The sequence below is a fragment of the Acinonyx jubatus genome, chromosome X (assembly GCF_027475565.1).
Source record: "Acinonyx jubatus isolate Ajub_Pintada_27869175 chromosome X, VMU_Ajub_asm_v1.0, whole genome shotgun sequence".
In the NCBI taxonomy this organism is placed as follows: Eukaryota; Metazoa; Chordata; class Mammalia; order Carnivora; family Felidae; genus Acinonyx; species Acinonyx jubatus.
Genome location: NC_069389.1, coordinates 45,500,192 through 45,523,551, shown reverse-complemented (window position 1 = coordinate 45,523,551; position 23,360 = coordinate 45,500,192).

Here is a 23,360-nt window from a genome sequence, read left to right as displayed (position 1 = left end):
AATGCCCAACTAGGGGTAGTTTAAACAAACGAGGCTTAAGCTTTCACAAAACAAAAGGTCTAGAGGTGACAGTGGTTGTTGGAATTGGTTCAGTGATTCAAAATGTCAATGCTGCCATCCCTTGTGATTCTCTTGGCTTTTTTCCTCATGGTCACAAATGCTGTCAGTGCATCCAAGTCCAAGGCAGGAAGAAGGGAAAGGAAGGGAAAAGTCTTCCTCCTTTGAGGCTTTGTCATTTTGTTCAGAAAGAGAAGTCTCTCCCTCTGGAATTCCTCACATTAGCCTCCCTTGCATGCCCATCCTTAGGCCAATCAGTAACTAAGAGGATTCTGAACACTATCGCTCATTTAGATCAGTTCTCGTTTCCTCCTTGAAATCAAGGGATCTCTGAAATATCTGCATGGGAAAGGTGAGGCAGGAAATTGTTGTGGGTAGGCCAAGGCCAGGGATTGCCACAACATAGAAGGAGAGATGTCGATGACTTCTTTGGTTATATGAATCTAGAGAACAAAAGAGAAGTCCAGAGTGGAAATATAAATGATGCTGTCAGCTGCCAGGGAAGAGCATGGTGGCATAAAGTCAAATCACAGAATTCCCCTCCTCCTACGCCTACTAAAATGAACCCAAAAGAAGAATAGCAAAATCCAGCAAAAAGCACACCAAGGCACAGCAAAATAAGGAAGGAAGCTAACCCCATGCCACAAATTTGAAGTGTTAAATCCCAGACCCTCCAAGTGACTGCTCACCACCACCACTATTACCACCCTTCTGTGAATTCTAAAGCTACAGTGAGATGGACAATTAGACACACATCTTACAGTGTAGTCATGAGAAAGGGGAGAAAATTTTCCAGATAAGGTAAATACGAGTGCGGGAGAATTCATCGAGCCCGTATCAGAGAAAATAGCAGACTGAACACAGCTTTTGATTTAAGTATAAGCAACATGAAAAGAAACAGGCTATTATGCAAACGTAGTAAAGCAAAGACTGTAAACAGGAACATAATATGCAAAGACAGGTTTAAAACCTCGTCTGAAGGAAAGCACAACCCAAGGGACAAAAGAAAATTGCTCACTAGTGCATCATCTTACAGAAGAACTTAATGACAACATTTTCTCATGCATTGGGAGATGTCTGAAATGATGTTCACCTAACGTTAATGATGGCTGATTTGGAGTGTGGCGTTTTAAGGTGATTTTTTGCTTTCTTCTTTGTGCTTTCTGTATTGCTTGAATTTCTCATAATAAGTATTTTTATAAGCACACAGGTGGTACTTAGATTCATAGGTGTGTGAGAGATTCTTTTAGGAAGATAGCATAAAATACAGGAGAGCATTTGGAGATATCTCTGAGGAACTTTTGCATTTACTGATTGCATATAGTAAAAGTTTATGGTAAATTGGTAGGAATGTGTTACCAAGAAAGTTAAGGCTGAATATTCAAAATGGGAAGGAATAATCAAGTCTATGCTAAGCGATATTGAGAGAGCAATGAGTTGAGGACTTAAAAGTGGTCATTGAGTTTAGTAATTTGTTGGTTGTTGATGATGTTGGCAAGAGCATGTTTAAGAGTGATTGGACCTGAACCAGACTAAAGGAAGTTGTAAAGTGCATGAATAATAATGAAGTGAGGACAGTGCCATATAGACTATTCTTTTGGGGCACCTGGGTGGCTCAGTCTGTTGGGCATCCGACTTTGGCTTAGGTCATGATCTCCATGACCCGTGGAGTTCGAGCCCCACGTCGGACTCTGTGCTGACAGTTCAGAGCCGGGAGCTGCTTCAGATTCTGTGTCTCCCTCTCTCTCTTTGCCCCTCCCCCACTCATGCTCTGTCTCTCAAAAATAGGTAAACATTAAAAAATTAAAAGAAAATAAATAGACTATTCTTTCAGTACCGTTAAGCTGGAAATACAGCAATAATCAATACTTCAAGGGGATAATCAATACTTCAAGATACTGAGAATGCCAGAAGGACAAAGAAAGTACAGGTGGTGGGTGAGGTTTAGATAAGAGAAGGGAACGTGTGAGGTTTGGTGCAAATAGAGATAGCTTTATAGATTTAGTGGTGGAAAGGTGAGGTTGTTTCTAGGTGAGAGCTTCATTTCCTGTCTAGATGAGAAGACAAGGTAATTTGCTAAGTGTGAGGGGATAGGAGCTTGAATGAGAGTTTTGATGATAATGGAAGAGTAAATTCACAAGAGAAATATGATAGGACCTCTGGGTAGTGTAAATGGTTCATTTATCACCATTTATCTGGAGTGGTAGCGATGTGCCACATTATATGACTTTCGTAGCTGTGCTTGACAGCCAAGTGCAAGCTGGGAGGGGACATAGTCATCCATTGTTGGGATTTGTCTAATGATTGCAGAGGGGAATCTGGGGAAAGGGAAGAAGTGTATTTGCAAAAACAGGCACTGCAAATATGAGCCATGGATTCTAGTTTGGATAAGGGAAAAATGACACAGGGGTTGGGGAGGAGGAAGAAAGGGAGAAGTAGATGGGTCAGTTCTATCCATCCCGATGATGCCTACAAAGAGGTGAAGTGAAAGCAGCAGAGTATCAGACTGTAAGGAGAGAAGGCTTTGGTTAGAGTAGGATATTTAAATATGTTTCTAGGTGGAGAAATTTTATTTTATCCAGGATGTAATTGTAGGCATAGGAACTGAGATGAGTGGGGAAAAAAGACGTTAGAGATGAGAACATTGAAAGGAGACCAGGTTTTTGGATAGGATGAATATTGAATTTATTCAGGACGATGGCAGGAGTTGAGATGGAGATAACTATGAACCAAGTGCCATGGTTATAAATGTGTGAAGCAATGTGTCTGATACGCTTGTAAGTGACAGTAATGAAGAGTGGTAGAGCCAATGGTGGAAGCTTCAAAGGAGTGTGGTTTTTTTGTTTGTTTGTTTCATAATCAAGAGCAAGCATTGCTTGAGGTGGTGCTGTGAAGTAATGATGACACCATCTTTATGTCTCCACCCTGCTACTTGTGGGGAGTATGAGCAGCCTCCCTGCAGAGTTGCTGTAGAAGTTGGGTGACTGGGGATAGCTAGGGCTGAGTTAAGGCAGGAAGAGAAAAGAAGATTCGGAGAAGTTGAGAATGTAGGAGAGCCTGTGTATTACAAAGCAGAAATTCCAGGGAGCATATTGTAAGGATCTGAGAGACCAAAGAGAAGGGATAGAGTGCAGTACATGAAGGCAGAGGAAGCCAGAGCATTAGAGAGAAAGGAAAAACGAGAAAGTGTATTGATCTGGGCAGTGACCAGGGAAAACAGGGACTGGAGGCAGGATGGAATTAGCTGGGTCACTAGATTGTCAAGATATTATTAAGTCCTAGCTTTGGGGGTCAACATGGCGGAGAAGTAGGGGGATCCATACTTCCTGTGTCTCTCAAACAAAGAAGGGTTGAAGCCAAAGGACTTTGAACCCCAAGAGTCTGGGAGGAAAAGAGACTGCGTCTACCAGGGAGACACCGGGACAGCCTGACGGGCCACAGGTGGGTGATTGCGAACTGGGAGAGATAAAACGGGCCATGTAGGCACAGAGGGGAGGGATCCCCTTCTGCAGAGAGACAAAGGAAGAGAAAGAGTGGCTGGGGCTGTATCTGGACAAGAGAAACCTCGAACCATGACGGAGAGGGATCCCATCTCTAACTGTGGGGCTTTCTCTGGACTGGGGCCGGCTGCCCCGTTCATGCACCTGAGGAGGAGGGGAGCCACCCCCAGGTTCTGTGGTAGGTCAGGAGCTCAGTCCACAGTAGGAGAAAGTGGTCCCCTTCCTGAAGTGCTGCGGGGCAGGACAAAACAAACCAGGACCACATATCGGGCGGCATAGAGAGGCGCTTCCCCAGTGCCGGGGTGCACAGAGCAGGAGTTTAAATCCCAGCCAAGCGCCGGGGCACGGGAGTCAGAGGAGCAAGACAGACCGCGTCGTCTGTGCCCATGGTACAATGAGGACGGTTCAAACGGAGTGACTTGGGACACCGGGTCCCTGGAGAAGAGACTGGGGGATCACCATTTTCCTCCCCACCACCACCAAGGTGGGGCCTCAGGGATGGGTCCGCGGGGCCCACAGTGGAGGTGGGACCCGTCTACAGCAAACCACTCTTCTCCGTGCCAGCAGGATAACTCCAGTATCTACCGAAACGGGATAGACATTGTGGAACCAGACGGACCCCTCCTCCAGACCAGTGCTGCTGCATTGCCTGGATTAATTCTAGGACAATTCTTGTTATTTAGATATATTCTTCCTTCCTTTTCTCCTTCTAACCTATTTCCTCCTCTAGGCTGGTTACTGTGGTTGTTGGTTTGGTTAAGCAGACGTACTTAATCCATTCTCTTGATACATGTTCTACACCTCCTTCTTTCCTTTCCTTTCTCTCTCTCTGGAATAATCAAGCCATATAGTTTCTCTGTCTGGGTAACTTTATCTTCGACCCCCCACCCCCGCCTCATTCTTTATTTTCCTTTCTCTCTCTCTCTCTCTCTCTCTCTCTCTCTGTCTCTCTCGATTAGGCCGTTTAGTCTCTCTGCCTGGTCAATGTTTATTTTTTCTTTTTCCACGCCCCTGTCGTTTCTCTCTGTATGTGCTCTTCCATCAGCACCGCCTCCACTCTGTTCTTTACTTGTAGCTGGTGTTTCTGGTTTTTTGCTTTTCAATTGTTATTTTGTTGGTTGGTTGGTTGGTTGAATTTCTTCCTTTCCAATTTGTATTACTTTTCTTTCTTTTTTAAATTGCCTTATTGTAATGGCTAGATGTTTCAGTACTCAGTCTCAGAGAGAGAAAATTTAGCCTCTCATCATTAAGTATGATATTACCTGGGGTTTTTTTTTTTTTTTGGATGCTCCTTTCAAGTTGAGGAAGCTTCTCTCTATTCCTTGTGTAGTGAGAGATTTTTCTTCCTGCAATCATGAATGGATGTTGGATTTTGTCAAGTCCTTTTACTGTGCAAATTATGTGCCAATACTGTTGATCAGCTGGGTTGCATTAACTGACTTTTGAATATTTAACCAGACTTGTATACCTGCACTAAATCTTACTTGATTGTGGCATATTATATTTTTTACACATTATTGGTTGGATTTCATTTGTTAAATTTTGGTGAGAGGATTCTTGAATTTATATTCCAGAGCGGATAGTTGTCTCTCATTTTCTTTTTTATATGCAATCTTTGTCTTGTTTTGCATCTGGGCCATTCTGCCTTCACAAAATGAGTTGAGAAGTGTTCCTTCTTCTGCTGTGTGTATGTAAAATTGGTGTTATTTTCTTTGAATGTTTGGTAAAATTGTCCAGTGAAACCGTTTGGTCTTGGAGTTTTCTTTTAATATGTATTCCTTTTTTTTTTTAAGGGTTATATGTATATTCAGTTTGTAATTTCTTGGCTGTGTTTTGGTAGTTTGTGGTTTTGAGGATTGGTCCATTTTTAACCCGGTATCAAACTAAATAAACATAAATTTACGTTTCGTATCCCTTATTTTTTGAATTTTTTATAATTCTTGTAAAATATACATAACATAAAATTTACTATCTTAATCATTCTTAAGTGTACATTTCAGTAGTGTTAAATACACTCACAGTGTTGTACAAGCAATCTCTAGACATTTTTCATCTTACACAGCTGAAATTCTGTAACCATTAAACAACAATTCTCAATTGCCCCCACAGTCCCCTCCCAGGACCTGACGACCACCATTCAATTTTATGTCTCTATGATTACTATTTTATACACTTCATATAGGTGGAATCATACAGTATTTGTCTTTTTGTCACTGGTATATTTCACTTAGCACTATGTCCTCAAGTTTCATCCACTTTGTACTTTGTCAGAATTTCCTTCATTTTTAAGGCTGAATAATATTTCACTGTAAGAATATAAAACATTTGTTTATCCACTCATCCACTGATAGACGCTTGAGTTGCTTCAACATTTTTTGGCTATTGTGGGAAATGCTCCTATGAAACTGGGTATACAAATATCTCTCTGAGACCTTGATTTCAATTGTTTTGGATATATACCTAGGAGTGGAATTGCTGGATCATATGGTAATTCTATTTTTAATTTTTTGAGGAACCACCATAGTGTTTTCCATAGTGATGACACCATTTTACATTGCCACCACATTACTCAGGACTCCAATTTCTCCACATCCTCACCAACACTTGTTATTTTCTGTTGTTTTTTTTTTGTTGTTGTTGTTGTTGTTGTTGTTATTAGAGGATTGGCAAAACTATAGAGAACATTTAATTTGCAATTCAAATGACAATTCTGGTGTTACATATATGATATACTAATAAGTATCAAGTGCAGCTAGGTTCTTGCCTTGATTCCACTAGTTTTTAGCATCAGGTGGGCCAAAATTGAAAGCCAGATCATCTTCATTAGAATGTTAAATGGTTTAAACTATTTCCTTTCCTCTATAAGTTTGGTTTTTGAAAGCCCAAGTTGTAAGCTATACTTTTTTAAAGCCATACTTTTCTTTTGAAGTGATTCTTTTTTTAATTGAAGTATAGTTGACACACAGTTATATTAGTTTTAGCCATAGTAATAGTGACTCAACAGCTGTATACATTATACTATGCTCACTACAGGTGTAGCTACTGCCATCATTCACCACACAGTGCTATCACAATACCATTGACTATATTCCTTATGTTGTATCGTTCATCCCTGTGACTTATTCATTCCATACCTGGAAGCCTGTATTTCATACTCCCCTTTACACATTTTGCCCATTCTGTCCCATGCCCCTCTAGCAACCACCAGTTTCTTCTCTGTATTTATAGGCCTGTTTCTGGTTTTTCTTTGCTTGTTTGTTTTGTTCTTTAGATTCCCCATATAAGTGAAATCATATGGTATGTTTCTATCTCTGTCTTACTTATTTCAATGCTCCAATAAACATAGAAATGCGTAGTATCTTTTCAAGCTAGTGTTTATATTTTTCTTGGGTAAATACCCAGCACTGGAATTACTGGATCATATGGGATTTCTATTTTTAATTTTTTGAGGGACCTCCATACTGTTTTCCATAGTGGTTACATCAATTTACATTTGTGATAAAAGTGTACCAGGTTTCCTTTTTGTCCACATCCTCACCACCACTTCTTATTGTCTTTTTGATACTAACCATTCTTTTTTAAGATTTTCTTAAATATATTTTGAGAGAGAGAGAGAGAGAGAGAGAGAGAGAACAAATCATGGAGGGGCACAGAGTGTGGGAGAGATTGAGAATCTGAAGCAGGCTCTACACCACCAGTGCAGAGCCTGATCTGGGGCTTGAACTCACAAACCATGAGATCATGATCTGATCAAAAGTCAGACGCTTAACTGACTGAGCCACCCAGGCGCTCCCATATTAGCCATTCTTATAGCAGTTTTTCTAATTATTTTTTCATGACACATAATTTTCCATTTTTTTACTTTTAACCTACCTACATCATTATTTTTCAAGTGAGATTCATGTAGATACCAGACAGTTGGAATGTGATTATTTATCCTTCTTTGAATCTCTGCCTTTTAATTGGTGTGTTTAGACCCTGTACATTTAAATTAATTATTTATGTGGAAGAGATTAAGTTCACTATTTTATTATTTGTTTCTGTTAGTTTCTTCTGTTACCCATTCTGTTACTGTTTGTTTGGGGTTTTTTTTTTGCCTTCCTGTGGGTTATTTCAATATTTTTTAGGACTCCATATTGAATTATTTTAGTGTTTTGGAATATATAATTTTGAATAGTTTTCATTGTGGTTGCTCTTGGTATTACCATATGCATACATAACTTATAACTGCCTACTGTTCTTTCTGTTTTACCATGTGAGTTGAAACCTTAATTTTATTTATGTCACATTAGCTTCCCAATTTTTTGTAGCCAAATACACAGAATGTTAAATTGGTGATGTTTACCATTTTTAACTGCACGTTTCAATGGAATTAAGCACATTCCCAATGTTACTCAGCCATCACCACCATCTATTTCCAAAACTTTTTTGTCACTCCAAGAAGAAACTCTATTAACCATTAAATAACTTGCCATTGCCCCTATTCCTATCCCAGAAACCACTATTGTCTTTACATAATGAATATGACCATTTTAGGTTTATTATTTTTTTAATATGAAATTTATTGTCAAATTGGTTTCCATACAACACCCAGTGCTCATCCCAACAGGTGCCCTCCTCACTACCCATCACCCACCCACCCCACCCTCCCACCCCCCATAAACCCTCAGTTTGTTCTCAGTTTTTAATAGTCTCTTATATTTTGCCTCCCTCCCTCTCTAACCTTTTTTTTTTATTTCCCTCACCAATGGTCTTCTGTTAAGTTTCTCAGGATACACATAAGAGTGAACACATATGGTATCTGTCTTTCTCTGTATGACTTATTCCACTTAGCATACCACTCCCCAGTTCCATCCACATTGCTACAAAAGTCCATATTTCATTCTTTCTCATTGCCATGTAGTATTCCATTGTGTATATAAACCACAATTTCTTTATCCATTCATCAGTTGATGGACATTTAGGCTCTTTTCATAATTTGGCTATTGTTGAAAGTGCTGCTATAAACATTAGGGGTACAAGTGCCCCTATGCATCAGTACTCCTGTATCCCTTGGGTAAATTCCTAGCAGTGCTATTGCTTGGTCATAGGGTAGATCTATTTTTAACTTTTTGAGGACCCTACTAAAGAATGAATGGGTCAACCAGGCAATTAGAGAAGAAATTTAAAAATATATGGGAACAAACGAAAATGAAAAGACAACAATTCAAACGCTTTGGGATGCAGCAAAGGCAGTCCTGAGAGGAAAATACATTGCAATCCAGGCTTATCTCAAGAAACAAGAAAAATCCCAAATACAAAAGCTAACAGCACACCTAAAGGAAATAGAAGCTGAGCAGCAAAGACACCCCAAGCCCAGCAGAAGAAGACAAATAATAAATACCAGAGCAGAAATAAACAATATAGAATCTAAAAAAACTGTAGAGCAGATCAATGAAACCAAGAGTTGGTTTTTTGAAAAAATAAACAAAATTGATAAACCTCTAGCCAGGCTTCTCAAAAACAAAAGGGAGAGGACCCAAATAGAATCATGAATGAAAATGGAATTATTACAACCAATCCCACAGAAATACAAGCAATTATGAGGGAATACAATGAAAAATTATATGCTAACAAACTGGACAACCTGGAAGAAATGGACAAATTCCTAAACACCCACACTCTTCCAAAACCCAAACAGGAGGAAATAGAAAGCTTGAACAGACCCATAACCAGCGAAGAAATTGAATCAGTTATCAAAAATCTCCCAGCAAATAAGAGTCCAGGACCAGATGGCTTCCCTGGGGAATTCTACCAGACATTTAAAGCAGAGATAATACCTATCCTTCTCAAGCTCTTCCAAAAAATAGAAAGGGAAGGAAAACTTCCAGTCTCATTTTATGAAGCCAGCATTACTTTCATTCCCAAACCAGACAGAGGCCTAGCAAAAAAAGAGAACTTTAGGTACATTATTTAAATAGAATCATACAATATTTATCCTTTTGTGTCTGGATTATTTCACTTAGCATAATATCTTCAAGGTTTATCCACATGGTAGCATATATCAGAAATTCATTCTTTTTTATGATGAATATTATTCCATTGTATATATAACACACTGTGTTTATTTATCTTTTGATGAACATGAAGGTTATTTCCCCACAATTTGGCTATTGTGAATAATGCTGCAATAAGCACTTACATACAGCTATCTGTTTAAATCCTGGCTTTCAATTTCTTTGGGTAGACATCAAGGAGTGCAATTGCTGGACCATGTAGTAATTCAATGTTTACCTTTTTAAGGAACCACCAACTGTTTTCCATAGGAACTACACTATTTTACATTCTCACCAAAAATTCTCAAGGGTTCAATTTTCTGTAATCTTTCTAACGTTTATTTTCTCTCTTAAAATTTTTTCCCCGTTTTTATTAAGTTTTTAATTTTAATTCAAGTATAATTAACAAAAGGGTTATATTAATTTCAGGTGCAAAATATAGTGATTTAACAATTCTATACATTACTCAGTGCTCATTATGATAAGAGTCCTCTTAATCGCCATCCCCTATTTCACCCACTACCCCTCTGGTAACCATCAGTTTGTTCTCTATAGTGAAGAGTCTCTTCCTTCCTTCCTTCCTTCTTTCCTTCCTTCCTTCCTTCCTTCTGTCCTTTCTCCCTTCCTTCCTTCCTTCCTTCCCTAAATTTTAATTCCAAATTAGATATCATACAGTGATATTACTTTCAGGTGTACAATATAGTGATTCCACAATTCCATACCACATCCAGTGCTCATCACAACAACTGCATTCCTTAATCTGCACCTCACATTTCAGCCATATCCCCACTCACTTCCACTCTAGTAGGCATCAGTTTGTTTACTATAGTTAAGAGTCTGTATTTTGTTTTCTCTCTTTTTTTCCTTTGCTCATTTTTTTTGTTTCTTAAATTCCACATGAGTAAAATTATAAGGTATTTGACTTTCCCCGACAGACTTATTTCACTTAACATTATACAATCTAGATCCAGCCACATTGTTGCAAATGGCAGCATTTCATTCTTTTCAATGACTGAATAATATTCCATTATATATGTATGTATTTATAATGTATGTATAATGTATATATGTATATAATATATATGTGTATATATGTGTGTGTGTGTATATATAAATATGCCACATTTTCTTTATCCATTTATCTATTGGTGGACATTTGAGCTGCTACCATAGTTAGGCTTTTATAAAAAAAACAAAGGGGTGCATGTATCGCATTGAATTAATGTTTTGTATTTTTTTTGGTAAATACCAATATTGTGATTAGTGGATCATAGGATACTTCTTAGTTAACATTTTGAGGAAACTCAACACTGTTTTCCAGAGGCGTTGCACCAGTTTTCATTCCCAACAGTGCATTAGGGTTCCTTTCTCTCCATATGCTCACCAAGGCTTGCTGTTTCTTGTTTTTTTTGTTTTTTTTTTTATAATTTATTGTCAAGTTAGCTAACTTATAGTGTATACAGTGTAGTCTTGGCTGCAGGAGTAGATTCCCATGATTCATCACTTACATACAACACCCAGTGTGTATCCCAACAAGTGCCCTCCTCAGTGCCCATCACCCATTTTCCCTGCCCCCACCAACCTTCTACCCCCATCAACCCTCAGTTTGTTCTCTGTATTTAAGAGTCTCTTATGGTTTGCCTCCCTCTCTGTAACTTATTTTTCTTTCCCTTCCCCTATGGTTTTCTGTTAAGTTTCTCAAATTCTTCATATGAGTGAAAGTATATGATATCAATCTTTCTCTGACTGACTTATTTCACTTTGCATAATACCGTCCAGTTCCACCCACGTTGTTGCAAATGGCCAGATTTCATTCCTTCCCATTGCCAAGTAGTATTCCATTGTGTATATAGAAACAGATATAGATATAGATATAGATATAGATACACCAATTATTTATCCATTCATAAGTTAATGGACATTTGGGCTCTTTCCATAATTTGGCTCTTATTGATAGCACTGCTATAAACATTGGGGTGCTTGTGCTCCTAAGAACCAACATTCCTGTATCTTTTGGATAAATTCCTAGTAGTGCTATTGCTAGGTCATAGGGTAATTTTATTTTTAATTTTTTGAGGAACCTCCACACTGTTTTCCAGAGTGGCTGCACCAGTTTGCATTCCCACCAACAGTGTAAGAAGGTTCCCCTTTCTCCACATCCTTGCTAACATCTGTTGTTTCCTAGGTTGTTAAATTTAGCTACTCTGACTGGTGTGAGGTGGTATCTCAGTGTGGTTTTGATTTGTATTTCCCTGATGATGAGCAATGTTGAGCTCCTTTTCATGTGTCTATTAGCTATCTGGATGTCTTCTTTGGAAAAGTGTCTATTCATCATGTATTCTGTCCATTTCTTCACTGGATTATTTGTTTTTCAGGTGTTGAGTTTGTTAAGTTCTTTATAGATTTTTGATACTAACCCTTCATCCGATATATCATTTGCAAATATCTTCTCCCATTCTGTAGGCTACCTTTTAGTTTTGTTGATTGTTTCCTTTGCTGTGCAGAGGCTGTTCATCTTTATGAGGTCCAATAGTTCATTATTTCTTTTGTTTCCCTTGCCTCCAGAGACATGTCTAGTAAGAAGTTGCTATGGCCAAGATCAAAGAAGTTATTGAGTGTGTCCTCCTCTAGGATTTTGGTGATTTCCTTTCTCACGTTTAGGTTTTTCATCCATTTTGAGTTTGCTTTTGTGTACAGTGTAAGAAAGTGGTCTAGTTTTACTCTTCTATGTTGCTGTCCAGGTTTCTAAGCACCATTTGTTGAAGAGACTCCTTTTTCCATGGGATACTCTTTCCTGCTTTGTCAAAGATTAGTTGGCCATAGATTTGTGGGTCCATTTCTGGGTTCTCTATTATGTTTCATTGATCTATGTGTTTGTTTTTGTGCCAGTACCGTACTTTCCCGATGATTACAGCTTTGTAATACAGCTTGAGGTCCGGAATTGTGATGCGTCCAGCTTTGGTTTTCTTTTTCAAGATTGCTTTGGGTTTTCAGGGTCTTTTATGGTTCCATACAAATTTGGGGGTCATTTTTTCTAGCTCTATGAAGAATGTTGGTGTTATTTTGAGAGGGATTGCATTTAATGTGTAGAGTGCTTTAGGAAGTATAGACATTTTACCAATATTTGTTTTTCTAATCCATGAGCATGGAATGTTTTTACATTTCTTTGTGTCTTCTTCAATTTCTTTCATAATCTTTCTCTAGTTTTCAGTGTGTAGATTCTCCTCCTCTTTGGTTAGGTTTATTCCTAGGTATTTTATGGTTTTTGTTGCAATTGTCAATGGGATCAATTCCTTGATTTCTCCTTCTGCTGCTTAAGCAGCAATAATGAATTATTGGCATATAGAAATGCAACCGATCTCAGTACATTGATTTTATATCCTGCAACTTTGCTGAATTCATGTATCAGTTCTAGCAGTTTTTCATTGGAATCCCACATAGAGTATCATGTCATCTGTGAGGAGTGAATGTTTGACTTCCTCCTTGCTGAATGGATGCCTTTTATTTCTTTTTGTTGTCTGATTGCTGAGACTAGGACTTCCAACATTATGTTGGACACAACAGTGGTGAGAGTGGACATCCTTGTCGTGTTCCTGACCTTAGAGAGAAGGCTCTCAGTTTTACCTCATTGAGCATGATATTAGCTGTGTGTCTTTTGTATATGGCCTTTATGATGTTGAGGTATGTTCCTTCTATCCCTACTTCCTTGAGGGTTTTTATCAAGAAAAGATGCTGTGTGTTGTCAAATGCTTTCTTTGCATCTATTGAGAGGATCATGCAGTTCTTATCCTTTCTTTTATTAATGTGATGTATCACGTTGATTGGCTTTTGGATATTGAACTAGCCCTGCATCCCAGGAATAAATCCCATCTGATAGTGGTGAATAATTCTGTTAATGTATTGTTGGTTCTGGTTTTCTAGATATATCTTGTTGAGAATTTTTGCATCCCTGTTCATCAGGGAAATTGGTCTGTAATTCTTCTTCTTAGTGGGGTCTTTGGTTTTGGCATCAAGGTAATGCTGGTCTCATAGAATGAGTTTGGAAATTTCCTTCCATTTCTATTTTTTGGAACAGCTTCAAAAGAATAAGTCTTAACTCTTCTTTAAATGCTTGGTAGAATTCCCCTGGGAAGCCATTCAGCCTTAGACTCTTGTGTGTTGGCAGATTTTTTTTTTTAATTACTGATTCAATTTCTTTACTTGTAATGGGTCTACTCAAATATTCTATTTCTTCTTGATTCAGTTTTGGTAGTTTAGATATGTCTAAGAATTTACCCATTTCTTCCAGATTCCCAAATTGTAGGCATACAATTGCTCATAATATTCTCTTATTATTGTTTGTATTTCTGCGGTGGTGGTTGTGATCTGCCCTCTAATATTCGTGATTTTATTTATTTGGGTCCTTTCTTTTGATCTATCTGGCTAGGGGGTTATCAATTTTGTTAATTATTTTAAAGAACCAGCTCCTGGTTTCATTGATCTGTTCTACTGTGTTTTTTTTTATTTTAAGTTTGATATCATTGATTTCTGCTATAATCTTTACTATTTCCCTTCTGCTGGTTTTTGGCTTTCTTTGCTGTTATTTTTTCAGCTCTTTAAGCTGCAAGGTTAGGGTGTGTATCCAAGACCTTTCTTCCTTCTTTAGGAAGGCCTGAATTGCTATATATTTCCCTCTTATGACCATATTTGCTGTATCCCAAAGATTTTGGAATGTTGTGCTTCATTTTCATTGGCTTCCATATACTTTTTAATTTCCTCTTTAATTTCTTGGTTAACACATTCATTCTTTTTTTTAAATATGAAATTTATTGTCAAATTGGTTTCCATACAACACCCAGTGCTCATCCCAACAGGTGCCCTCCTCAACCCATCACCCACCCACCTCTCCCTCCCACCACCCATAAACCCTCAGTTTGTTCTCAGTTTTTAGGAGTCTCTTATGCTTTGGCTCCCTCCATATCTAACCATTTTTTCCTTCCCCTCCCCTTTGGTCTTCTGTTAGGTTTCTCAGGATCCACATAGGAGTGGAAACAAATGGAATATGTCCTTCTGTGTATGACTTATTTCACTTAGAATAGCACTCTCCAGTTCCACGCACGTTGCTACAAAAGGCCATATTTCATTCTTTCTCATTGCCATATAGTATTCCATTGTGTATATAAACCACAATTTCTTTATCCATTCGTCAGTTGATGGACATTTAGACTCTTTCCATAATTTGGCTATTGTTGACAGTGCTGCTATAAACACTGGGGTACAAGTGTGCCTACGCATCAGCACTCCTGTATCCCTTGGGTAAATTCCTAGCAGTGCTACTGCTGGGTCAAAGGGTAGGTCTATTGTTAATTTTTTGAGAAACCTTCACACTGTTTTCCAGAGTGGCTGCACCAGTTTGCATTCCCACCAACAGTGCAAGAGGGTTCCCGTTTCTCCACATCCTCTCCAGTATCTACAGTCTCCTGATGTGTTCATTTTGGCCACTCTGACTGGCGTGAGGTGATATCTGAGTGTGGTTTTGATTTGTATTTCCCTGATGAGGAGCGACATTGAGCATCTTTTCACGTGCCTGTTGGCCATCTGGATGTCTTCTTTAGAGAAGTGTCTATTCATGTTTTGTGCCCATTTCTTCACTGGATTATTTGTTTTTTTGGGTGTGGAGTTTGGTGAGCTCTTTATAGATTTTGGATACTAGCCCTTTGTCTGATATGTCATTTGCAAATATCTTTTCCCATTCCGTTGGTTGCCTTTTAGTTTTGTTGGTTGTTTCCTTTGCTGTGCAGAAGCTTTTTATCTTCATAAGGTCTCAGTAGTTCATTTTTGCTTTTAATTCCCTTGCCTTTGGGGATGTGTCAAGTAAGAGATTGTGACGGCTGAGGTCAGAGAGGTCTTTTCCTGCTTGCTCCTCTAGGGTTTTGATGGTTTCCTGTCTCACATTCAGGTCCTTTATCTGTTTTGAGTTTATTTTTGTGAATGGTGTGAGAAAGTGGTCTAGTTTCAATCTTCTGCATGTTGCTGTCCAGTTCTCCCAGCACAATTTGTTAAAGAGACTGTCTTTTTTCCATTGGATATTCTTTCCTTCTTTGTCAAATATTAGTTGGCCATACTTTTGTGGGTCTAGTTCTGAGGTTTCTATTCTATTCCATTGGTCTATGTGTCTGTTTTTGTGCCAATACCATGCTGTCTTGATGATTACAGCTTTGTAGTGGAGGCTAAGGTCTGAGATTGTGATGCCTCCTGCTGTGATCTTCTTCACAATTTCTTTGGCTATTCGGGGCCTTTTGTGGTTCCATACAAATTTTGGGATTGCTTGTTCCAGCTTTGAGAAGAATGCTGGTGCGATTTTGATTGGTATTGCATTGAATGTGTAAATAGCTTTGGGTAGTATTGACATTTTGACAATATTTATTCTTCCAATCCATGAGCACGGAATGTTTTTCCATTTCTTTGTATCTTCTTCAATTTCCTTCATAAGCTTTCTATAGTTTTCAGCATACAGATCTTTTACATCTTTGGTTACATTTATTCCTAGGTATTTTATGCTTCTTGGTGCAATTGTGAATGGGATCAGTTTCTTTTATTGTATTTCTGTTGCTTCATTATTAGTATACAAGAATGCAACTAATTTCTGTACATTTATTTTGTATCCTGCGACTTTGCTGAATTTATGTATCAGTTCTAGCAGACTTTTGATGGAGTCTATCGGGTATTCCATGTATAATATCATGTCATCTGCAAAAAGTGAAAGCTTCATCTTTGCCAATTTTGATGTCTTTGATTTCCTTTTGTTGTCTGATTGCTGATGGTAGCACTTCCAACACTATGTGAAACAACAGCAGTGATTGTGGACATCCCTGTCGTGTTCCTGGTCTCAGGGAGAAAGCTCTCAGTTTTTCCCCATTGAGGATAATATTAGCTGTGGGCTTTTCATAAATGGCTTTTATGATGTTTAAATATGTTCCTTCTACCCCGACTTTTTCAAGGGTTTTTATTAAGAAAGGGTGCTGAATTTTGTCAAATGCCTTTTCTACATCGATTGGCAGGTTACATGGTTCTTATTTTTTCTTTTATTAATGTGATGTGTCACATTGATTGATTTGCAAGTGTGGAACCAGCCCTGCAGCCCAGGAATGAATCCCACTTGATCATGGTGAATAATTCTTTTTATATGATGTTGAATTCAATTTGCTAGTATCTTGTTGAGAATTTTTGCATCCATATTCATCAGGGATATTGGCCTGTAGTTCTCTTTTTTGGCTGGGTCTCTGTCTGGTTTAGGAATCAAAGTAATCCTGGATTCATAGAATGAGTCTGGAAATTTTCCTTCCCTTTCTATTTTTTGGAATAACTTGAGAAGTACAGGTATTATCTCTGCTTTAAATGTCTGGTAGAATTCCCCCTGGGAAGCCATGTGGTCCTGGACTCTTATTTTTTGGGAGATTTTTGATAACTGATTCAATTTCTTCGCTGGTTATGGGTCTGTTCAAGTTTTCTATTTCTTCCTGTTTGAGTTTTGAAAGTGTGTGGGTGCTTAGGAATTTTTCCATTTCTTCCAGGTTGTCCAATTTGTTGGCATATAATTTTTCATAGTATTCCCTGATAATTGCTTGTATCTCTGAGGGATAGGTTGTAATAATTCCATTTTCATTCATGATTTTATCTATTTGGGTCCTCTCCCTTTTCTTTTTGAGAAGCCTGACTAGAGGTTTGTCACTTTTGTTTATTTTTTCAAAAAACCAACTCTTGGTTTCGTTGATCTGCTCTACAGTTTTTTTAGATTCTATATTGTTTATTTCTGCTCTGGTATTTATTATCTGTCTTCTTCTGCTGGGTTTGGGGTGTCTTTGCTGCTCAGCTTCTATTTCCTTTAGGTGTGCTGTTAGCTTTTGTATTTGGGATTTTTCTTGTTTCTTGAGATAAGCCTGGATTGCAATGTATTTTCCTCTCAGGACTGCCTTTGCTGCATCCCAAAGCGTTTGGGTTGTTGCCTTTGCATTTTCATTTGTTTCCATATATTTTTAAATTTCTTCTCTAATTGCCTGGTCAACCCATTCGTTCTTTAGGGTGTTCTTTAACCTCCATGGTTTTGGAGGTTTTCTAGACTTTTTCCTGTGGTTGATTTCAAACTTCATAGCATTGTGGTCCGAAATTATGCATGGTATGATCTCAATTCTTGTATACTTATGAAGGGCTGTTTTGTGACCCAGTATGCGATCTATCTTGGAGAATGTTCCATGTGCACTCGAGAAGAAAGTATATTCTCTTGCTTTGGGATACAGAGTTCTAAATAGATCTGTCAAGTCCATCTGATCCAATGTATCATTCAGGGCCCTTGTTTCTTTATTGACCGTGTGTCTAGATGATCTATCCATTTCTTTAAGTGGAGTGTTAAGGTCCCCTGCAATGACCACATTCTTATCAATAAGGTTGCTTATGTTTGTGAGTAATTCTTTTATGTATTTGGGGGCTCCTGTATTCAGTGCATAAACATTTATAATTGTTAGATCTTCCTGATGGATAGACTCTGTAATTATTACATAATGCCCTTCTTCATTTCTTGTTACAGCCTTTAATTTGAAGTCTAGTTTGTCTAATATAAGTATGGCTATTCCAGCCTTTTTTGACTTTCAGTAGCGTGATAGATAGTTCTCCATCCTCTCACGTTCAATCTGAGGGTGTCCTCAGGTCTAAAATGAGTCTTTTGTAGATAGAAAATCAATGGGTCTCATTTTTTTATCCATTCTAATACCCTATGTCTTTTGGTTGGAGCATTTAGTCCATTTACATTCAGTGTTATTATTGAAAGATATGTATTTAGAGTCATTGTGATGTCTGTAGGTTTCATGCTTTTAGTGATGTCTCTGGTATTTTGTCTCACAGAGTCCCCCTGAGGATCTCTTGTAGGGCTGGTTTAGTGGTTATGAATACCTTCATTTTTCATTTTTTGGGAAGACCTTTATCTCTCCTTCTATTCTAAATGACAACTTGCTGGATAAAGGATTCTCGGCTGCATATTTTTTCTGTTTGTCACATTGAAGATTTCCTGCCATTCCTTTCTGGCCTGCCAAGTTTTAGTAGACACATCCGTCACGAGTTTTATTGGTCTCCCTTTAAATGTTAGAGCATGTTTATCCCTAGCTGCTTTCAGAATTCTCTCTTTATCCTTTTATTTTGCCAGATTCCCTATATATGTCATGTAGAGGATCGATTCAAGTTTTGTCTGAAGGGAGTTCTCTGTGTCTCTTGGATTTCAATGCCTTTTTCCTTCCCCAGCTCAGGGAAGTTCTCAGCTATGATTTCTTCAAGTACACCCTCAGCACCTTTCCCTCTCTCTTCCTCCTCTGGAATCCTAATTATGCATATATTATTTCGTTTAATTATGTCACTTAGTTCTCTAAGTCTCCCCTCATACTCCTGGAATTTTTTTTATCTCTCTTTTTCTCAGCTTCTTCTTTTTCCATAATTTTATCTTCTAATTCACCTATTTTGTCCTCTGCCTCTTCAATCCAAGCTGTGGTTGTCTCCATTTTATTTTGCATCTCATTTATAGCATTTTTTAGCTCCTCCTGACTGTTTCTTAGTCCCTTGATCTCTGTAGTAATAGATTTGCTGCTGTCCTCTATACTTTTTTTCAAACCCAACCATTAATTTTATGACTATTATTTTAAATTCATTTTCTGCTATATTGCTTAAATCGTTTTTGATCGGTTCGTTAGCTGTCGCTACTTCCTGGAGTTTCTTTGGAAGAGAATTCTTCTGTTTCGTCATTTTGGGTAGTCCCTGTGGTAGCTCCAAACTGCAGGGCACTTCCCCTGTGCTGTCTGGAGAAACTTGTGTTGGTGGCCAGGGCCACAGTCAGACCCGATGTCTGTCTCCAACCCACTGCTGGGGCCACAGTCAGACTGGTGTGTACATTATCTTCCCCTCTCCCAGGGGCAGACTCACTGTAGAGTGGTGTGGCCTCTGTCTGGGCTACTTGCACACTGCCAGGTTTGTGCTGCTTCAGTGGGATCTGGCGTATTAGCCGGGGTGGATCTGCTAGGTGCACAGGGTGGGAGGGGCCGCCTCAGCTCGCTTTGTCTTTGGTGGTCCGCTTTGGGAGGGGCTTTGTGGCATCAGGAGGGAGGCTGACCCGTCAGAGGGATAGATCCGCAGAAGCATAGCATTGGGTGTTTGCACAGTGCAAGCAAGTTCATGACAGGAACTAGTTCCTTTGGGATTTTGGCTGGGGGATGGCTGAGGGAGATGGCGCTTCCCAGCACCTTTGTTCCCCACCAAGCTGAGCTCTGTCCTTTGGGGCTCAACAACTCTCCCTCCCATTGTCCTTTAGCCTTCCTGCTCTCTGAGCAGAGCTGTTGACTTATAACATTCCAGATGTTAAGTCCTGCTGGCTGTCAGAACACATTCTCTCTGGCCCCTCTGCTTTTGCAAGCCATACTTGGGGGCTCTGCCTTGCTGGACGGGCTGCCCCTCCACCTCCCCGGCTCCCTCCCTCCAGTCTGTGTAGCGCGCACCGCCTCTCCGCCCTTCCTACCCTCTTCTGTGGGCCTCTCATCTATGCTTGGCTCCGGAGAGTCCATTCTGCTAGTCTTCTGACGGTTTTCTGGGTAAGTTAGGCAGATGTGGGTGTAATCTAAGCAATCAGCAGGACGCGGTTAGCCCAGAATTCTCCAACCCCGACATCTTCCTCAATCTCTAACTCATTCATTCTTTAGTAGGATGTTCTTTGGTCTCCAAGTATTCACGGTCTTTCCAATTTTTTTCTTGTAGTTGATTTCTAGTTTCATAGTGTTGTGGTCTGAAGATATTCATGGTATGATCTCAATATTTTTGTACTTGTTGAAGGCTGATTTGTGACCCAGTATGTGATGTATTCTGGAGAATGTTCCATATGCACTTGAGAAGAATGTGTATTCTGCTGTTTTAGGATGAAATGTTCTGAATATATGTTAAGTCCATCTTGTTCAGTGTGTCATTTAAAGCCATTGTTCCCTTGTTGATTTTCCACTGAAATGTTGCTGTAAGTGAGGTGTTAAAGTCCCCTACTATTATGGTATTATTATCAATGAGTTTCTTTATGTTTGTGATTGATTTATATATTTGGGTGCTTTCACATTGGGGGTCAGTTGTGGCATTTTTACCTTTGACCTGACTAGATTTTAGTTCTTTTATCTCTACAAAAAGGGATTCTTGGGCACCGTCTATGCTTTTTTCAAGCCCAGCTAGTATCCTTATAATTGTTGTTTTACATTCTAGTTCAGACATCTTAATTACATCTGCACTTACTAAATCCCTGGCCATAATTTCTTTCTGTTCTTCCTTTTGGGGTGAATTCCTCCATCTTTTCATTTTGGTGGAAGAAATAAAAATTAATAAAATAAAATTTAAATTTAAAAATTAAAAATTAAAAACAACAAAAATCAAAAAGGGGAAGCTAGGTCCTAGGTGTGTTTTGGTCTGATTTTTGAAAGAGGCTTCATAGAAAAGAAAAAAAGAGAAAGGAAAAAGAAATTTAAAAAATTAAATATTAAAAATAAATTTAAATAATAAAACAGAATTAAAAAAAATAAAGAAAATAGAATATAATAAAAAAATTTGCTCTTTCTGCATCCAGGAAAGAAAAAGAAAAGAAAGAAAGAAAAGGGAAAACAACAGAAGCAAAAGCAGAAGAAAAGAAAATGAACAAGCAAACAGAATGAAACCTGAATGAAGTTAGATCCAGTTTCCCCTAGAACTGAAAATTTTTCAGCACATTATGGTCCGTAGAACAAACAAGCGGAAGGTATTTGTGTTGGTCTTCTGGGGGATCTGCTTGGAGGGTGCAGGTTGGAGAGGCTTGATGTAACAGTTCCATTCTCCACTTGGTGGTGTTGCTTTAACTCACTAGGGTCAATCTGTGTGCACTCACCTGCACGCATGTGTATTAGGGGTGAAAATGGCTTCACCCACTCTCTAGTCTCTGATGCCAGAATTTTGTTCCCTCAAAGACACGCAATCAATCACCTCTCCCCTGTCTCAGACTTCTGTCCACTCCCTGCCTTTACCTTGCCTGTGTCCAAGCTGTCTGCCTGCCAGGTGGTGCCTCCCTCCAGAGTTTTATCTCAGATGGGGCTGTTTCAAAACCCCACACTTCAGAGATCCCTGTGGTTTGGACCTGGGCTGATTCTCTGGAGGAGGGTCTCAGTGAGCATTGGCCAGGTACCAACTTGTCCCAGAAAACGTTGGCTTGATCACACAGAAGCAGAGGGTCAGAATTTATGGTAAATCACAGCACACAACTGGCGCCAGGTTTTGCTGCACTCACCTGGTATCTTTGTCCCAATAGTAATAAACATGGCAGCTCTCTGGGATCCATAGGTACTTTTGCCCGTGGTGAAGTTGTAATTCCCTACCAAATGCATTCCAACCAGCGTAACCACTTCTCTGCATGTGGCAAAAGGAACCCTCAGACCACACTGCCTGCTTCTGGGGATTCACTCTACTTCCTCACCAGAGCACCACCAGGCACTGAGCTCCAAAACTTCAGACTCCATGCTCCACTGTTTCTAGAAAACTGGCAGTATTGAAACCCTCTCCTTTTTCTCCATCAATGATTTTTGGGAACAGATTTCTTGGCAGTCCCCTGCGAGTATTTTCACTCTTTCTCTCTCTTTCTTTCTGGCTACTTTCAGGAGGAGTTCTTTTCTTGCATGATCTTGACATGCTGCGCTCTCTCCTCCTTTCTTTTTTTTCTCCCTTTCTGCAGAAACGTCTCCATACCCTCCATGGCTGCAAGGCTTTTCTCTCCCCCAATTCACCTCTCCACACCATGTGCCTACAAAGTTCTCTGGCTCAAGTCATTCATATTGTTGTGTTAATCCTCAGGTCAATTTCCTAGTTGTTCAAAATGGCTTGATGTGGATCTAGCTGTGTTTCAAGGACAAGACAAGCTCAGGGTTCCCCTACTACTCTGTCATCTTGACAGTCTGTTTTAAATTCTAGTTTGTCTGATATAAGTATTGCTACTCCAGCTTTCATTTCATATCCTTTTTGCATGATAGATATTTCTCCATCTCCTCAGTTTCCACCTTCAGGTGTCTATATGTCTACAGTGAGTCTCTTGTAGGCAGCATATAGATGTGTTTTGTTTCTTATCAATTCTATCACCCTTACCCTTTTTATTGAAACATTTATTCCATTTACATTCAAAATAATTATTGATATATATTTATTGCCATTTCATTATTTATTTTGTGGTTGTTTTTGAAGATTTTCTGATCCTTTCTTGTCTTTCTCACTTTCATGGTTGCTGGTTTTCTTTACTGATATATTTGGATTTCTTTCTCTTTATTTTTTGCAAATTAATTAATAGGTTTTGATATATAGTTACCATTAGGTTTGGATATAACCACTTCTGCATATAGTAGTCTATATTGATTTGATGGTCGTTTAAGTTTGAACCCATTCTTTACTTCTCTTCTACCCACGTTTTAGGTATCTGTTGCCATCCTTGTATTATGTGAGTTCCTGGACTGATTTTTTGCATAAATATTTATTTTTACTGCTTTTGTGTTTCTTACCTTCGTATTCTCACTTTGGGTTTCTCCTTTCCACTCAAAGAATCCCCATTAATGTTTCTTACAGGACTGGTTGAGTGGTTATGAACTCCTCTAGATTTTGTTTGTCTGGAAAACTCTTTATCTCTCCTTCTATTCTGAATGATAACGTTGCTGGATAGAGTATTCTTGGCTGCAGGTTTTTCCCATTCAGCTCTTTGAACCTATCATGCCAT